Source organism: Tauraco erythrolophus, chromosome 3 (genome assembly GCF_009769465.1).
Source record: "Tauraco erythrolophus isolate bTauEry1 chromosome 3, bTauEry1.pri, whole genome shotgun sequence".
Classification (NCBI taxonomy): Eukaryota; Metazoa; Chordata; class Aves; order Musophagiformes; family Musophagidae; genus Tauraco; species Tauraco erythrolophus.
The window spans coordinates 20,990,555-21,009,147 of NC_141467.1; the positions used below are offsets into that span (position 1 = coordinate 20,990,555).

At 38.8% G+C, this 18,593-nt stretch overlaps 1 protein-coding gene across 1 annotated transcript in view; it reads right to left on the minus strand.

Annotated features, from left to right (window-relative positions):
- TRIO (trio Rho guanine nucleotide exchange factor) overlaps positions 1-18,593 on the minus strand; it is a 261,915-nt gene that overhangs the window by 49,663 nt on the left and 193,659 nt on the right. The gene's annotated exons all lie outside the window — the stretch shown is intronic.

An 18,593-nucleotide genomic window follows, 5' to 3' on the forward strand; every position in this document is an offset into this window, starting at 1 on the left:
ATTGACTACACCCAGCACTTTATAAAACATGTTTTCTAAAAATTCTTTGGAAGTAAAAAACAGATAGATCTGAGCCTGACTAACCACTGCAGCAACAAACTTCAAAAATGAGGCAAATTAGCTCCAGCAAAGACAGAACACAAGGCAACAAAAAGGGAAAAAGACCCTCGCCGTGCCAGTAACAGACCTCCAGCCGACTGGGCAGTCACAGCTCTGGATGAGCACTTGCTGCAAAATATTTTACTGCAAAGCATTCTGCCTATCAATTATTACTTGCAGTTGACTCCTTTCACCTCCACCTCCCTCCAAGATACTCTGTACCTGTTTACTTCTGAAATAATTGTTGTTTTAGGAAGTGACTGCACAGCACTGGGGGCTACGGAGCAGCTTTCTGAAAACAGAGCTCTATTGCTGGGATCAGAGATGATAGCCTGCTGACATTAAGTCCCTCTGGCTGGTACTCCGATGCTCTGTTATCTTTCAAGGAACTACTGAGAGTTACTACCATCCCACTGACACGCGATCCTATCTTCAGATGTCCCCTATAAAATTACTTTCCATTACATCCTTGATTTCATGTTTGCAACTCTTCTACCATCCTCCCTCTCCTCCCAGGTCATCCGTAACAGCAGTTTGGATACTATCATATAACATTCATGATAATTTGCCTTTTGCTGCTTAAGTACATGCACACAGCATACAGCAACAGGTATGTAAGGCTTGAACCTAGCTGCATACAACCTGCATCCGAAAAGAAAGCATCCCAACAGCTGCATTAGCTCCAGACACCAAAGTTAGCACTACTTTGTTCTGCAGACTTTTCAGAGCATTGCGTATGAGAACCAAACCTGTTCTGCAACAGCAGTCCAAATGCCAAGGACGAATTACAACAGAGAAGGAGGAGAAGACCCAACAATTTAACATGAACATTCCTACCCTTACCTCTGTGCTTCTCCAGTCGAGACTGAAACAGCATAGATTTCCTCCGTATTGCATTTTAGAATCAATGATGTCTCTAAATAAATTTCACACAGGCCAATATACTTCCCAACCACCCTTTCTTTTCAAGCTCTATTCCAAAAAACATTACTTCTCAACAAACAGAGGTAAGCGATAGATATTAAAGTCTATGATTTTTTGGTTTAGCAGCAACATTCTAAGAAAATTCCTGCTAAGCTCTTAAAACAAATTACATTAGTAACATTTCACAGTGCAAGAGTTACCATTTCTCATTTCCATAGTTCAACAACAACAAAAAAATAATAAAGTAGCACATGCATTTCACATGCTTTTTCTGAAAGAGCTTACTGTACAGCATCCCGGTAGTTTACAGAGCAGATTCATTCCATAACTGCTCCCTTTCCCATACAGGTCCTTTCTGTTATACTTCGCATTTTTTGACTGGGGTCAGAGGGGGGGGAGAGTAAATGCAGAAAGAGAAGGAGAAAAGAAAGCACCCTACTAAACTCCTATGATTTGAAATATCCCCTAAAAAACCCATGCAACCCTCCTCCCCCAGCCCATATCTCTATTGCACATATTTGTACCTAAGTCCAGGATCCAGTATTTACAGCCACTCGGCTGCCCGTTGCCGCAGCAGGTAGGATTTACTGAGTGAAGCGATCCCAGAGTGTCGATCTGTTTAATCCTGTTTGGCATGGTGAGGAGTCAGCTGTTCCGATACCCACAGCTTACAAATGACTTACTCGCCCGCACCCCAGGGATGTGTTACAGCTTCTCCTGGCGATGTTCACCCCGATAACACTACAAGCAGTGCCATCAGACGGAGGAAGTTGCTGTTATCTTCTCAGCCTGGTTTAGCCCCCTGCCCTGCTGTAGGAGCGGAGCAGCTCTGCTCTTCTAGGGATGCTCTCCTCTGACTCACTGAGCACAGTTCCAGTCTTTAAATTCACATGTGGGAATAGCCAGATGCAGCAGATTACACTCTACCGTAACTACTCTAATTGAGGCTCAAGATGATCTTAAAAAATACAGCAAGCCAGCTATTTTCCCCCTCAGCCTTCAGGAGAGGTACAATCTAGTACCTCTGCAAAGCTTTTTAGCAACAAACTCAACCTTTAACACCTCTTTTTATGTAATAATGCACAGTTAGTTTTCAATGCTTTAGCTAAAGCCATAGATACAAAAAAGATGGACATTTTCTGGTCAGCTAAACCATAAAGCACTTGCCCTGTAACTTCCATTTTCCTTGGCAAAACCTGTACCAAACAACAGATTCTGCACTTACCTTCATCTTCTTGTGAGCCTTGTTTGTGAAAAATAAAAATATCCGAACCTTTTGATAAATTCATTTAAGATCTTGACCTGGTTTAAAACGCATTTCAGATCTATTCACCTCTAAGCTTATATTCTGCATGATAAATTTCTAGTTTATCATGCTGTCTTCCTGTTCAGTAAACTGAAACTACATGTATTTTATTTTACCTAGGCATTCTACACCTAGCACGTCATACAAACATTTGTCCATAAATATTCATTTATGGTGGGCTTTTTTTTTAGCTAAGCACTTTACAAACCTTGTAAAGATATTTGTTTTTTTTTCCCCTGAACACCTCGTCATCTAATTTTAAAGGACATACAAAAAGCTACAAACACTAGCTAGATAAACAGCTATGAAGCCAAAGCAAGTATTAAATTTCTGTAAAAACAGAAATGAAATGCTTTCATCATATTGTCATGAAAAAAGAGCCCTAAAATGAGACTGAACAAACAGTACTGTAAAACACACAAGGATGTAGTGGAAAAGAAGAAAATAAAGCAGTGAGGGGGTTGCCAATGATAACAGCACAAACAAATGCATGTGATGCAAGGATAAATAGGAATTTTACGTAGAGCTGAGAGCATATCGGCTCCCAAAGCCAAAGAAGGCTTACATTAACACTTAACACAAATTGGGTACACACATGTTACCTGTTTAAAATTTTAAAGAGCTGTCCTCACCCACCACCGAAGAATGAAGTTTTGCTTCCTTCACATTTCTAAGGAAAGCCACTCTAAATTCTGAATTAGTTTCTCCTTCATAGCTTCCTCCACTGAAACCATTAATTCTGATTCCTTAACATTTTTCTTCTGACCCAAGACGACTTTCAAATGACACTGAATTCCTAAGTGGGGAGGGGGTGGGAGTGTGTGTAGAAAAGCAGCAGAAGAAAAAACCCTCTTTCTTCAGGATAAGTGATTTTTATAGTTTGCCACCTACGGTGAGACTTCCACTAAGGCTAGTTTATTCTTCATGAAATTGTAGAACATCTGAAAATGATTCTAGTTTCTAGTTCAGTAAGAAAAATAATTAATGAAACAATCCCTTTCCCCTACTCCCCAACAGTTCCCACGCACATCTAGCCTACTAAAGAATATCCAGCCATTTTTATTGTAGTTAAACTCTCACATCTTTAACATTTAGAAATAGTGAAGTTATCAATATAGCTTTGAAACCGTGATTTCCACATGTAAGAAAGCTTCTGACTAAAACACACCGAAATTTATACATAAAACTGGTTTTGGGTTGGTTTTGGTTTGCTTTTTAACTGCATGTGGACTGAACTTATTATACCAATAATATATACAGGAAGATAATTTAAATGCTCTGAGAACCACATCATTTGCAGCTTGCTATTGTAAAAAGTACTTCTGTTCCTACTCAAATCAAGCATGATTACTTTTAGCTTTTGCTTTGGCCTTTTCTCTTCTCAGAAGACAAATCTGACAAGTAAATCAAGGTGCTGGAGGAGAGAGAACGACCACGTGAACCACTACCTAAAGCATATTTCACAGGTTATGTGGTTAAGATGAAAGGATCACGGATATGCAGTTGTCCTTGATGCATACAATTGTTGTGAAAAGCAATTGCTCCACAGCAACATTGGAGCGGAGACAGCAGACTCCACGTGAATGTGCTGCAGAGTGACTGTGGGTATTAGGTAAGAATTTGATTCAAAAACATCCCAATGCATATACTGAAACAATAGCTACAACTTTCTTATGGTCTAAGACAGAAAGTTCAGACCTGTAACTTCTCCTGCTGAAGTATAAGCAAAAGGGAGATGACTTCTACATCACAAAACCAACATTTCTTAATTTAACATATGGGGACCATTATTCGGCACCACAGTCATCTCTAGATTAAACACCCAAAGATGTCTCACAATTCTCAATTTCCATCTGAGAGAGTGACCTGTATCAATATATGTAATTTTAAGCCCAAACAAGCAGCCTGTTAATGCCTTTCTACAGTTTACTTCATGCTCTAACACAAAGCTCTCTCTGTCCTTTAGCTCCACCAGGTTTTCAGTATTCCAGAGTCTTATCCCTGCATTAGCTCTCCCTGTCTACTAGACCGCTCTTCCAGTCAGGCGATCTTAATCCGGCAGGCAAGAATCCACCTCTGTGAAGAACACCTTTAGGCGACACCGAGGCCAGGCAGAGAGCGCAAACTCAGCGCAGAAGAGGCTGGTTGCACGGCACAGTCTGCAGTGGCACTGAGCTGCCCTCACCCTCATCCTCTCTTTAAATATTCATAGACCCCACCCCAATGGCACAACAAACTTTGATCAAATTAGCAAAGAAAAAAGCTCATATACTGACCCGTGTCATTTGACAGCATTTAAAATAGTGATTTTTTTAAAAGTAAAAATAAACTGTGTCTTTTTTCACCTTACCTGCATAAAGCAGAAATTAGTTTTTTTGGCTATACATTTTATATAATTTTCGTTAAAAAAGTAGACACTTATCAGCTTCATTTCTGAAAGCAAAGTACTGATGAAAGGCCTTTCAGACCCCTAGCAATTTAAGACTTTTTCAGTTACTTAAACCTGTGACAAAATAAGAGTCCAGGTGAAAATTTTGTGAATGGCTATTTCATGAAGATTTTAAAATTGCAGGCAAAAGAGCCCTCTTGCTTTTAAGACAGCATTTTGTAAGAAAGACTAGATCCCAGTGAGTAAACCAAAACTAAAAAAGCCCAATCAGAAGAGCACTGTATATCCTCAGTAGATAAGGTAGCATATACTTTGTATGACATACGTAAACGAAGCATCACACACTTGTATCTATTACTACAGCGAAGGAATGGGATCAACTTTCTGCAATTAATCTCGGGGCTTTCTGATGGACAATGTCAAGCTGCCAAAACCATTTTAAGGTATTAAGAGTTTGCCAGCTCACCCCAGCCCAGAAGTAACAGCTCATCAGTCTCTGGCATTGACAATCAACAAATTACCTTGCTACAGCTTCAGCTTCTCACAAGCGCAGCATCTGCAACCACCGTTTGCCACTGTGTTAACCTCCCTATGGAAGTGCTACTTTATCCGAGGGTACTATTACTAGTCTTGCACCTAAGAATGGAAACATTAATCCCTTCTTTTGTTTAAGCGGACAACTCGAGTTAAACTGACTGAATTTCTCATACTCCAAGACATTTGCACGGTAACAGAAACAACAACTTAACTTATATTAAAATAAGGATAAACAGCATTCCAACGTAATCCTGCTAAGATCCCACTACATTTTACACCATTTTGGGGAAAACAAGCAGAACAAGAAGGAGAATCTAATAAAACGCAGAAATTTCACTTTTAAACAACTATTTTGAGTTGCCTCAGAGCCTGAAATGGAAGCCAAACAGCCAAGCTTTTTTCTTTAATATCTACCTTTTGTGAAAAAAAGAAAAAAGTTTCAAATAGTATAGCATTAGAAAACCTAGCTTCAAAATTCGATGTTGTTCTCAGGCAAAATCTCTCTCTTATTCTCCAGAATCTTCCCCCTTGTGTTCCAGACATTCCACTTATAAGAGCAATTAAGATTATTTTAAAATCAGTATTACAAAGTTATTTAAAAAATTCTCGTTCATCTTAAGAGTGGAGAAGTGTACACAAGATAGTTGAAATTAATAGAAGAGTGAATTCTTTATTCAGTTCTGCCAGCATCTAAATGTCACGATTTTAAAACCATTTTGAAGTCATCTATGAGACAAACGCTTTCATCATTTAGAAGTGCACAGTTCTTACAGTTCTGATTCATGTTTCTGCATGTGGGAGAGAAAAGATTCAGGCTTTTCTAAAATTGCAGGACCAAAGACCACCCAGACCTAGGAGCCAAAGCCAGACATAAATCCATAACTATTAAAATTCTTGAACTAAATTAACATTGCACAAACCAATAGGAATTTTATTTACAATATGCATTTCGCATTTAAAAAAATATAAATAAACTAGACAGACTTTGCATACAAATCCTATCTTTGGCAAGTTAGACACTGCCTCACACCAGAATACTCTTAACACAACTGAGAAATTGTAGAACAGCAAAAACGCATCAATAAATAAATCCGAGGTTGACTCTTCAAAGGTGAGCTCCCACATTATGATTAAAATTCCGAAAGGAGCCTAACTTTGCCTTTTCCACAGTGCACAATGTGTCCACAGTTTAACTGCCTGGAGCACAGCTGCACCATTAGGATCTGGTTTCTTCAGCTCCACACACAAAGATCATCCTGTTCCCAAAAAACAGGCTCGCTGCTCCTCAGTCTCACAGATAACACTGCTGGTCTGCAAGGAGCGGAATCATTATGACAGTGGCTCTTTGGACTTACATTCAGCGCATTGTTTCCTGTTCTTTACTACCAGCACTGCCAGCTGCCAGAAACACTTTAAATCGAATAAGTCAGAAATTGTATTTTGCAATGAATTGTGTGAACATCCTTAATTTGAGATTTCCAAGAACTCCTTTCAAAATACTGGGGTGTTTCAATCAAAAAAACCCACCAAAAACCCAGCCAACAACCGCCTCTAACAAAACATGCAGGCTAATTAGCTGGCAAACCTGGGGAAAGTATTCCCTCATTGAGGGTAAAGAGGTATTTTCAGCTGGGTGATTAATAACCTTCTCTTCTACATCTTGGGTAAAGCATTTGTCAAGAGCAACTGATATCAAGGCACTGAAGTACTCAGGCTTTAATTAAAAATATTGGGAAATGAACTATTTATCCAACTATTCAGTTACCAAGGCCAAGATCTAAACAAGTCCTTCCTGTCTGCAGCTTTGCAGAACATGCCCTAGCTGTTGCTCATGCCTACAGTAAGAAAGACCATCAAAAAGCACATGACATTGTAAAGTCTCTCCCATCTTAATCATTTGGCTATTATTTTCTTGAGTTTTTAATTCTGTTCTGTGCTGTAGCCAAGAAACTGGAGCCTGTATACCACTCCCAAGAATGAAGAGATCTTTCAAAGAGACGATGAGACATTCAGTGTCCCCGGTCTTCTGTTTATCTGGAAAAGCTTTGGGAAAATTCTGATTCCCCAACACAGTCACCACTGCAGCATGCCAAATCAGCTTGAAGGATCCCAGCCACTGTCAGCAAAACCACAACAAACCAGATTCAGATAATTCAAACAAAATCTTTTGGATGAGCGTAAGGAATGTTGTTCCACATACATTCACTACTTAGCGAGGGGTGGGAGGAGAAAAGAAATATGCCATGCTTCGTCTCTACATCGGAGAAAACACAAAAAGCATTCCAAGTCAGAAATGCTTGCCATCCTAATGAGACATATTGAAGAAACACTCATTTTTGACATTAATTTTATTATCCATTATAATTTTTTTTCTTAATTTGAATTTTCTGATGTAGTCTCCTCAACCATATTTAAAACATCCTTTCTATTCCCTTCCCACTCCAAAGAAAAAAGGAATCAGCCTGTTGGCATAAAAAATCTGGTCAAAACAAGATTTAATTTTCCAAACCAGTTGTATCTGCACATACAGGAGCTGGGATTCTTTTCAACATAGATCTTTTAGCTAATTATCTTAACTGGAAATGCATGCAAAGACAAAAGGAAAGGGTAAGAATATATTCATCAAAAGTGTTCAGAATATTGAATTATGTTCTTGACTCAAAATTCCTTTCTTTTAAGTCACTTAAAAGGAAAATGAACAGTTCTAGTAACCAAACTAAGTCATTAAAAATAAAAGAAATGCTTTTAAAATTGGCCACATACTCCCTGTAAGAAACACTGATGCTGAAGTTCCATACATATGCATCTGGAGGAATTGCTCCTGCAAGCTGTGTGGGCTACCTGCTGGTTGGTACTACTGACCGAAACACTTCTCTTATTCCCCTTCTGCTAAGTTCAAACTGTACAAAGGCATTTGGGTTAGTTACAAAGGGTTACATCAAGACCTCTCCTCCTTCTGTCTCTGCTCTGGCCTACCAGAAGCCACGTCCATGCAACAGACCTGGTTAAGTCGCACAGTCCTGCTAGGAAGGGCAGGTGGAGCCCAGCCATGACCCAACACCCTGCTGCTTCTAGGAGCAGGAAAGGCACATGGGCACTGAAAGCACCCCTCTGGTTTTCAAATGTTAGCATTTAGCACAAAAAATTTACATAGTTTCACAGCTTGCTTTATTATATTACAAGATAATATAGCAATCCCTGCAGTTCCTCTGCATTACATCTACCAGGAAAACAAAATCAGAAATGGGTGTTTTCTCTCTCTCTCCCCGAGTCTGGATTTCACGTGCTGCATTTTTGTAAGTGATAAACACAGATTTGTTATCAAATAGATTTGAATATATTTGAAGGCTAGCTTTGCCATTCAGAGAAGAGAAAGAAGGGAGCAAAAAATCCACAGGACAGGTGGTTTTTTTTTATTCTACATTGCCCATCAGATGTTGAAACACAGAAAAACCAGAAAACGTGTACTGCCAAACGATTCAACAAATGCGAGTGTTTCTGCATTGTAATGAACATTTTTTATATCCACTCTGAATTTTAGATGTAGAGTAACTCAGTCCTGAGAAACAGAAGACATTTCTGTTTAGGTTACACAGTACATGTTTTACATCCATTTAAAAGAAAGTTAGCTCTGAACCAAAAAATGAACACGGTCACACAGTTCACAAAATTGAAAGGGTATATACTTTCTACAAATTACATCTCCACCACTTAGTAGAATTGTGAAAATGTAGTTATGAAATAGCCACTCTAATCCTATGCTTTAGATATTTCAGAAAGCAACTACACTCAGTTAAGACAATGATGGTCCTTTGGGACAGCAATTAAAATTTAGGCGCAAGAAAATCTTTTTAATTGCCACAAAATTTTTGCAAATTCTCTTTTCTCAGTTTGCTCCTCCTGAACAAAACATGCCGTCATGGTAGAAGTTTTAGATTGGTAATAACGTTAACTTCCTGAAGCATACGAAAAGACATAAACAGACTCTATATCCTAATATGCATGCCTCTTGCTGACAAAAATGAGGTTACTATTCTTAAGAACTTAAACTTTTCCAAAAGGCAATACCGTCTTTCAAAAGCTCACCATCTGACAAAACAGTGTTACCTCCTTCTGCAATTTAGAATGGCATTTCGCTTTATAAAAATAATAAAATGCTTCTACATGAAAGATGAGACTGTCAAAATAGATAAAATACTTCTTTGCAAATAAAAATCATTACAGAAATGTAAATGCTTCTCATCCCCCAAAAAACTTCAATAACAGTGTAAAGCTTTGTTATTCCACAAACAGCAAAAGACGACAGTAAAATCCTACTGCTATTAATTTACTCCAGTTCTGAGGATTGTAATCTCAGTATAGTCTTACTGAACATGATGTGAGTCAGCACTGGAGCCCATAGCCTGGGCTTTCACTTCAGCAAGCAACCAGGACACAAAAGAGAACACAGCACCTACCTCCAGGGGACAATCACCTGTAAGTACCTTTTCTTTAAATGTGACTCTGGGCCTGTAACCAGAGCTGAGTCAGTGGTTTCCAAACTGATTTTGGTAGGACTGACTGCATTTAGTCCTGCCACATCTTTAGGATGAAAGGATAAACACACCTAAGCCTGTTCTACTAAATCAACCAGCATTTAGAATGCATGTATATTTTTACCCCGGAGACAATGAGAGAAGTGAGCACAAAACACACTAGGACAGACCAACAACCAAGTCAGGCCATGATAAATCAACTCTTTAATTAGCTACTGACATAAAAATTTTAAGATGTGGTTAACAATTTGGTGGTTTTCACCTATCAGGCTTTTCTGCTTAATATTGCCTAAAGCAACCTTCAATCCAGCCAACTAGTCTTCAGTCTTTTTTTTTTTGGGGGGGGGGTTGTTTTAAAAATAACACCTTTCACTTAATAAACTTTTTTGAAAGTGAGCTCTGCTTTTTTCTCATTCTCTTTCGGGATCTTTTTCATCACTATGAATTCCCTACATTTAACATTTCTAAGAATGCTCTCCTGTTATTTATAAGGGGAAGAGCAACAGCTTGAACTTAGACCTTGACGACCTCACTTACTTCCATTCCCTTAAGCTTTTCTGCAGAAAGCAACAGATGATCATACTGCTTTACTAGTCCCTCTTCCAGGTGGCTTCCCTAGCAGCTTTCCTTCCTTCAGCATATTTGCAGGTTCTTACATGCAACTAGATTTCCCTAAACTCTGTGTTTAAGGAATCTCCATATCACTGATACTTTAAAGCTTACATTAACAAATGAACATATGCCTACTAAGGCTATGATCACACCCAGCACGGTGCAACAAGAATAACCAGCGCTTTTCATAAGCAGAAATACTTTTTACATTTCCTTTCCATTTCTTACCTGAAATTAATACATTTTGAGGCAAAATCTTAAGCATTTCCGATATCCCCACAGACACTAAGAGGAGCCCAAGACTTGAGGAAACAGAACATAACAAGTCCACGCTGGCAATTCTAACTTTTAGTGTAGGATCACAGGATAACTCAAGTTGAAAGTGGCCTCAAAAATCCATAGAGTCCAACCTTCTGCTCAAAGGGATGGATCAGTTACGAGATCAGATCAGATTACTTGGGGCTTTGTCCAGTCTGCTCTTGAAAACCTGACATACTTTTAACCGCTTCTTGTAACAGGGACTAATTTCTGCTGCACTGTAAATGGTTAACATACAGCAGGTTGGACAAAGCTGGTTTACAGCCACAGGGAAAACGACTACAGGATTCTGGTCATCAAAGGCAATTTAGTAACAAGCTTACCCAAGACAGCCTTTACTATTATGTCTGCATGTCAGTTATGTCTTCTATTCCTACAGGGTTTAACCATTATACATCCATCCTAGAAAATTCATACTGCAAATTTCTGAAAAGTGTTATGAGTACTTTTCCTGGGATCATGAAGTGTTTTTCTGGTGCTATTCACTTATCACAACAGCTTCTTTTACACAGTTTGCTCTAAGATTTCCATCACTTATTTGTGTTACCACCATGTTAGAGAATGATGAATTTAAGTTTAATAGTTGTATCAGATAAAGAAAAATGTCTTGCTATTTGTACTCAACTCAAAGCTAGGAGAAAACACAAGCAAGTCCCAAACTGGAACTACACCTGTATCAGTGAATACGCACTCAGAATAGTAATGAAGTCGTGATTTGAAACCAATGCCAACAATTAAGAGATGTCAAAGGCAACTGTTAAAAAGCTTCTGATAAAGTTGCATTAAAAGTGATGCAACAGTCCTGGTTTCGCATGCAAAACAGACTAATATTTTACTATTTGATTGCAGGAAATGTGAAACTAAGTCAATGGGACGCAGACTTTCAGCAGCCTTCTCACAAAAGCAGAATTGGAGGATGTCAGTGGTACACTAAATCCTGCTACTTCCATCTGCAGGCAGTGATGACGACAGATAATGTGATGTAATGTGATGCTGTTCTGAAATATGGACAAGAACATTGGCTCTAGTCTGCTCCTCAACTCTTCTCTCCACTAAACACAAAACACACAAATACTCCTCCCAATCCCAAGTTTAAGAATATGAGCCACAGCAGCAGAAGTGCCAGAAACTAGAGAGTTGGAAAAAGAACAGCAGACCTTATGGACACTGTCAATATTATATAGTTCTGTGACAGAAGGAAAACGCATCAGGTAAAATTACCCAGATGGTCCTTGGAAATGAACAGCCACCCCAGCTGCAGAAAAATATACGCCAATAGCTCCTTGTCATCTGCCATGAACAAGGCAGTCACCACCCAGCTATGACAACTCCATGTCTCTAGGAGCACTCTCCTGTCCAAATAGGTGTCCTAGCCCCACTCTCCCTGTCCTTCACCAGCCTGTCAAGCTAATTCCTCATTGAAATGGAAGAGAAATCTTTGAGTTGTTCTCAGGTGCTCTTTGGAGCAGCAGCTCTGAAGACTTACTAAATCCAAAGCAAAATATGGGAACAAAGACACCCTCAAGACATAATTCTCAACACTGAAGCAACTTTTTCAACAGTTTGTTGCACCTGAAGAGGGTCAGATAAGGAAAATAAACACCACTCCAGGATGTTTTTCTTCATTTGAAACATATGAATAACATTTGCAGGATATGTTTTTAGTTTGTACTCTGTTCTGCCTCAGTACCTTGGTTAGAAAAAGAAACTGCTGTCAGAGAAAGGCTAATTGCAAGCAAAATAACAACTCTCTTGGGAAATCTAAAGCCATCAGAATTCCTGGTTTATATCTACTTTCTACCTCCCAAAGATCAGCTGTGCAAATACATCTGTTCTGAAGCAGATACTTTTTACACACTGATTTCCTTTCCAGCTATGATATATAAGAGAAATATATTTGGCAGCTGTTTGGGATCAAAAGTACATTCAAGCCAGTATTAAAAAATTTCTTCTTCTTCTCAGTTGTAATACTGAGCTCCCAAGCAGGGCAAAAAGCTTTCATTACCCTATGTACAAAAATTCCTGAGACAAATTAACCACATACTTATACCACATATAAAGAGAGTCAGCATGGGAAATACAGACATTGCTGACAGGTATTCCTGGGCTGAGTTATGATAAAAGAACAGTGCAGGAGTTAAAGGTAGGTTTATGCAGAAATCAATCCTGAGATCTTTCAGAGCACATATAAACTTGATTTAGAGAGAACTCTTCTTGAAATTCGGATTGTGAGATTCACTGAATCTCCTTATCTAGTTTAGGACTGCACAATGCCAAGGAAGCAATTCATACAGACTTTACTGTTTATTCAAGGCTGAATTAGAATTTGGCTGTTAACTCTGACCATCTGACACAAGCTGGCTATAAAACTCAATGCAAAGATTATGATATAATGGACCACAGTCAATTGCTGACATTTTATTTAAGTTTACTTACGCTCAAGCCACGTTTTCAACTGCAAACTCAACTAAAACCACAGAGTGGGAAAGTCAGGACAGAGAATTCTTGTTTTACTTTATATTGCAGCTATTTTATTTACCTGGGCTGAAGCATGAGAACATGTTTGAAAACCACACATGCACACAAAACCTAAATTCTAACTATCTTTGCTGCTTTTAGACTAGTAATACTTCTTGGCAAAATATTGGTGATTACATGGAAATTTATGATTTATTAGGCTTCCAAAACAACTGATAATTGTGAAGTTCAACCTTAGCTATTACAATGCGTGCACCTCTGTTCAAGCACAAGCCTGCCCAATAAATGTTGAACTGATCCTGTCGCACAGCTTTTACAATTTTTTTGCTAATTTAGATGAGCGGAGTGTGAAATCCAACTGACTGCTCGGCTTTGCCTCCCATGAGCTCCTCATAAGGCTTCCTATCAGCTGGATATCTAGGCATGCAGCTTGTTACTTAGAAATTTTATGAGGAGGTAATTGATTCATCAAGAAACAGACTTTTAAAATTAACATCTAGTGTCTTGTACAACTAAAACGTATTCCTCGATATCGCTTTCCGCATGTGATCGCGCCTGGCTGGGCAGCAGAAGCAGATCTCCTTCTGCACAGCGCCCTGGAAACTACAGCCCCTGCCTTTTGCTGCACAGCCCCAAGGCAACAATGCAAAGCAAGAACCCTACCTACTCATGGTTAGGAGCTACTTTCCCTGCTGGCTTGGGCTGTAACTTTCATTTCCTGCAGCTGCAAAGGCTGTCAGACAGTCTCACAGGCAGTGCTTTGGCTCTGAGCCACGGGTGGGGATCCTTTTTCCTTACACACGGCCCATGCTTCGCTTGCTTGCAGTCTCGAAAAAGCAAATCCTCCCCTTCTACAGCCTCTCTCTGCTTGTAAGCAAACAATTGCTGCCCAAGACATCCTTCTTTTCTTCCACTACAAACAGGGAGTCCTTCAATTATTCAAAGTGAATTCTCATTTTACTTGATAGAATTCTGCTGCTGCTACCCAGAGCTGCTTCTTCCTACATAAAAGTATTTGGACTCAACATGGAAACACTCCATGTCTCAATCATAACTTTCAAAGCTCTCGAACACATGCAAGACGTTTTACCTTAACTCTCTCTCCTTCCCCTTTGATCTAAAATTAATATTCTGAATAGAAGGTGTCCAGTTGTGTGAGAGCAAGTTTACTTAATGTAAGAAATTCAAGACTGTTTTATCCTATTCTATGGCCTCAGCTATAAAATACCTCTCTTTTCTGGGGAAATTTCTCTAGATGACCTGTGCAATTTTTCCTTTTTCTTAACTCCTGAACAGGACGTCCTCATATCAATTCAAGAAGAGCTCTGACACCTGCAACACCTGCCCTACACCACTCTTTCCTGTCTTGCAAGTGTAGAAAAGGGCTTACTACACAGCTCTTCAACAAATTTGTCAACCTTTGTCTTGGAAAGCATCAGCCATTCTATCCTCCTTATTGTGGCAGATTAAGAGATACTACAGTTGAAAGAAAAAGAAAAAAAAAGACTGCTGAAATAACATTTTTCTGTTTATGGCACCAGCCAGGACAGTATCTTTCGAGTAAAATTAAAAACCAGTATTCAGTATTGCAGTGGTGAGTGGTATGTCAGCATGTTACTAAGACACCACCTGCCTTTCAGATCGGAACAAACCTATACAGATACCTGAACGTTTATAAGATACCTTATAACGTTTATAAGAACGTATAAAACAGGCAGTCACTGTACCTCCACGTAAACAAAAGATCTCTGTGGCCAAGTTTTGAACCAAATGGACAGTAACATGAATTGGCAGTTAGATGTGGTCCCAAAAAACCCCATAACTTATAAAGAAGACATGTAAACGTAAGCCTCAAGCAAAGACTTGTCATAGCCTTCGTTATTCTCCAAACAGCAGCATCTGTTGAAGGGATGCAGTGGATTATCACAAATTCTTCAGACTTCAGAAGTACTCACAAAGTTGGAAAAGACAGTGAACAAACAATACTAAATACCTGCCAATTTTTCTGAACTTACAAGCTCAATTTCGTTATACTGAATCCTGTCCCCTGACCTTTACCCAAAGCTTTGTGGCTGTGTAAATGCCCTGTAAATAAAGGCAAAAGAACTGCACATATAAAAAGGATGTACCACGGAATAAAAAGAAACCCATGTTAAAAAAGAGAGATGCACCAAATAAACCAACAGGAACATTCTTTCTCCCCACGCTCAATAACATGTGGGGAATAATTGGAAAAAAATTTGCTGCCTTATGTATTACTTGTGAAAAACATGTTCTTCCAAAGCTACTAATTATTTTATTTTTTTTAGAGTGCACCAACTGTTACTCAACCTCTTTACTACCCACTTGTTTGTCTTTTTTCCCCATTATAAAAGGGACTTAGATTTTTTAAAATGTACTCATCTGTAAACTGCAGGTCAAATTGATTAAGTGACCCAAATAACTTACAAAAATAGATTTGATATCCAGTAGAGTGAGCAAGAGAACTGGAACCTGCAATCAACCCTCCCCCTAAAAGACTACCCACCTAGTGAATGTCTTTTTTTCTGTGTAATGCTTTCCCTACGCTCTTAATAAAATGTTTGTTATCTTAACTACTACAAAATTGTAGAGATTGAAGATACTGTAAATGCATTTTGTTGTGTTTTATTTTTTATCCATTCATACTGATTAGATATTTAAAGTAATACACATTCTTAGAGCACAAGTAACACCTACACTTGTAGGCAAGTGATGAGGTTCATCTCTGGGGCTATCTTCTAACATGAGAATAAAACAACGTTACCTTTCATGACCGATAATACGTGGACAGACAAGGAATGACCAAGATCAGCTGTCAGAACCAGGCTTCGCTGAACGTACTTTCTGCTTAATAATCTTTCATGTTACTCTACTTTGGATAATCGTTTCAGGTTATTTAAGGCATTAAGTATCACCCAACATTTCTGTATCAATGATGAAAAGTGGTTTTACACAACTTAAGAACCAGTTGTAAATTAGCAGAGGTTTGCCATATCAAAACTTTGAAGCCCACTTCACCTCTGATATGCCATGGCTTTCAACTTGTCTAGTTGGCAAATGGTATTGATAAACACTGTTGAAAAGATCAAAATTGTACCGTCTACAAATACTGAAAGAAGTGCAAAACTCTTTACTCCAACAAGTCATTTGTACAGGCTAAGCAGTCAACATCCAAGCAGCCACCCCCACCAATCCTGATGGTGATCGCCTCCCTTTTTCCTTTGGAATTACATAAACCCTCTCTCTCTCTCAGCCTCTCACAACAGCTTGTGATGCCAGACACTCACAAATTCTGGACTTGTGTCTACTGCGCGTGGCTTAGCCCATGAACTGTACAGAATTACTCAGTCCTGATGCTCACACTGCAAGCCTGACGTATGACGTGTATTTTCAGACCTAAAAACTCCAGAGGGCAATATCTTAAATCTGTTGAATCATTCAAAACCTGAAATTTTTACTGAATTATGGTCAAAAAAAAACCCAACAAAAAAAGAAAAACCAAAACCAAACTTCATTAAGATGACTGAAGTTGCACAATCAAGCACTAGGAATCTAGGAAATACAATATTTAAAAGTTGTACACCTAAGTACATGGCCTGCCTTATGTTAAATCATTCACTTGTTTTTTGTTATGGGGGTCATGTTTGGTTTAGGTTTGGGTTTTTTTTGGGACGTGGGGGTGGGGTGGTTTTTTGTTTGCTTGTTTTAGGAATTCATACCTCAATCAATGCCCACAATGAACAATTCTGGAGAAGATCATCTAATTGTTTTTCCATTCTTCTGATTAGCATACTCCTCAATGCCTTACTTAAAGGTCTTTAATTAAATGCAGCACTTGATAATGAATAATTGCCTTGTGGGATTGTCTGAGGTACTTTTCACTATGGGGGCAAAAAATAAAATCAAAGCACATACACTAATTTCGCTTAATTTTTGTAATCTCTCTGTGGAATGAACACTATCAACCTCTTTCAAGCAATAGAAAGTTGGGATAGAGACCCAAGTAAAATGTACTCAGTGGTTTCAAGTACCCAGTCTGAAGTTGTTTGTGTTTTTCTTTTTTTTTTTTTTCCTTTTCAGATTACTTAACATTATATAATAGTTTGCATGTTCGAGACAGTTCATCCTGACTTTGGTCACATGCACGGGAAACTTTACAAATCAAACATCCAGCTCCTAAAACCTGACACCCAGTAATGTGGGAATAAACAATTAGCAGCTGCTTCTTATCAGCTGGGGTTTAGATGGCATGCCATAACATCCCACAGGAAGCCTGTGGCAGAGGCAGGGCCAGCAGTCACTTCTGAGGCTGCATTCGACCCTGCAAATCACGCTCATTCTATCAACGGCCTTTTCTTCTTCATTCTCCATGATTAATATAATTAATTAATGCTCTTTATTTCAAAGCAACGCATGAGAACAGAAACTACAGTAGCTTTACAATGCTCTGTCCCATTTTCCCCAAAGAAACACTAAAGGAAAAAAAGCAATACAGGTTATGTCCACTGGTTTGATTAATAAAGTAACCTCTCAAAGATAAAACAGCTCTGTCTCTCCCTCAGGAGTCTGACAGGCTCAATGTTCTTTATGTAGCATATATTGCCCAGTACAATCTGCCTCTTCTAATAAAATTCTCTGCATTCAAAGTCCCCTAGCTCCAAAGGAGACTGGATTTATCAATTCTGAGTGTTGTCAAAAAAAAAAAAAAAAAAAATTATATCCTGTTGACATTTCCATGATTTCACCCCCTAGTCAAAGGAAGAAATGTTTCAGTGATATCTAACTACATTTTCCAGTTTTATCATCAGAACAACTGCAAACTTTTTCTATCCAAGTTGTTATAGGACACAAGAGGATGAAAAACTATTCCGACTACATGGCTCAACCCTTCAGACTCCCCTCCCTGCACGCATGCAGGAAGTTCCTGCTGTGCATGCTCCTAATGTAAGAAACACAAACTCTCCCCTCTTTAAACCAAGCATTTCAGACACACTGTCTGAAAAAAATGGGAAAAATTGTAATGTGATAGCTGGGATGGACTGAATAATTGAAAAATTTGTGGTTATATTTATGAAAAACTCTCCAAAACCAGAGTTTTGTGTTTTGGAAAACTCGTTTTCCCCAACAGCACTTTCCTGCTAATCTTGTTACTTTCAATAATAAACTTTTTGAAATGCATCTTTTCCCCCAGCATGTGATGAAACACCTTCTAACGAACTGTTTTTCTGGTGGCTTTTTTTAAAATTCACATTGCCTTCTGTTCACAGGCTGCAAACTCATCGTTTAAAACGAAGCAAGCAAGCATTTTCTTTAATAACGAACTACCCTGTGAGCCTGGGGAATTCATGGAGCTGAAGGACTACAGCTCACCAAA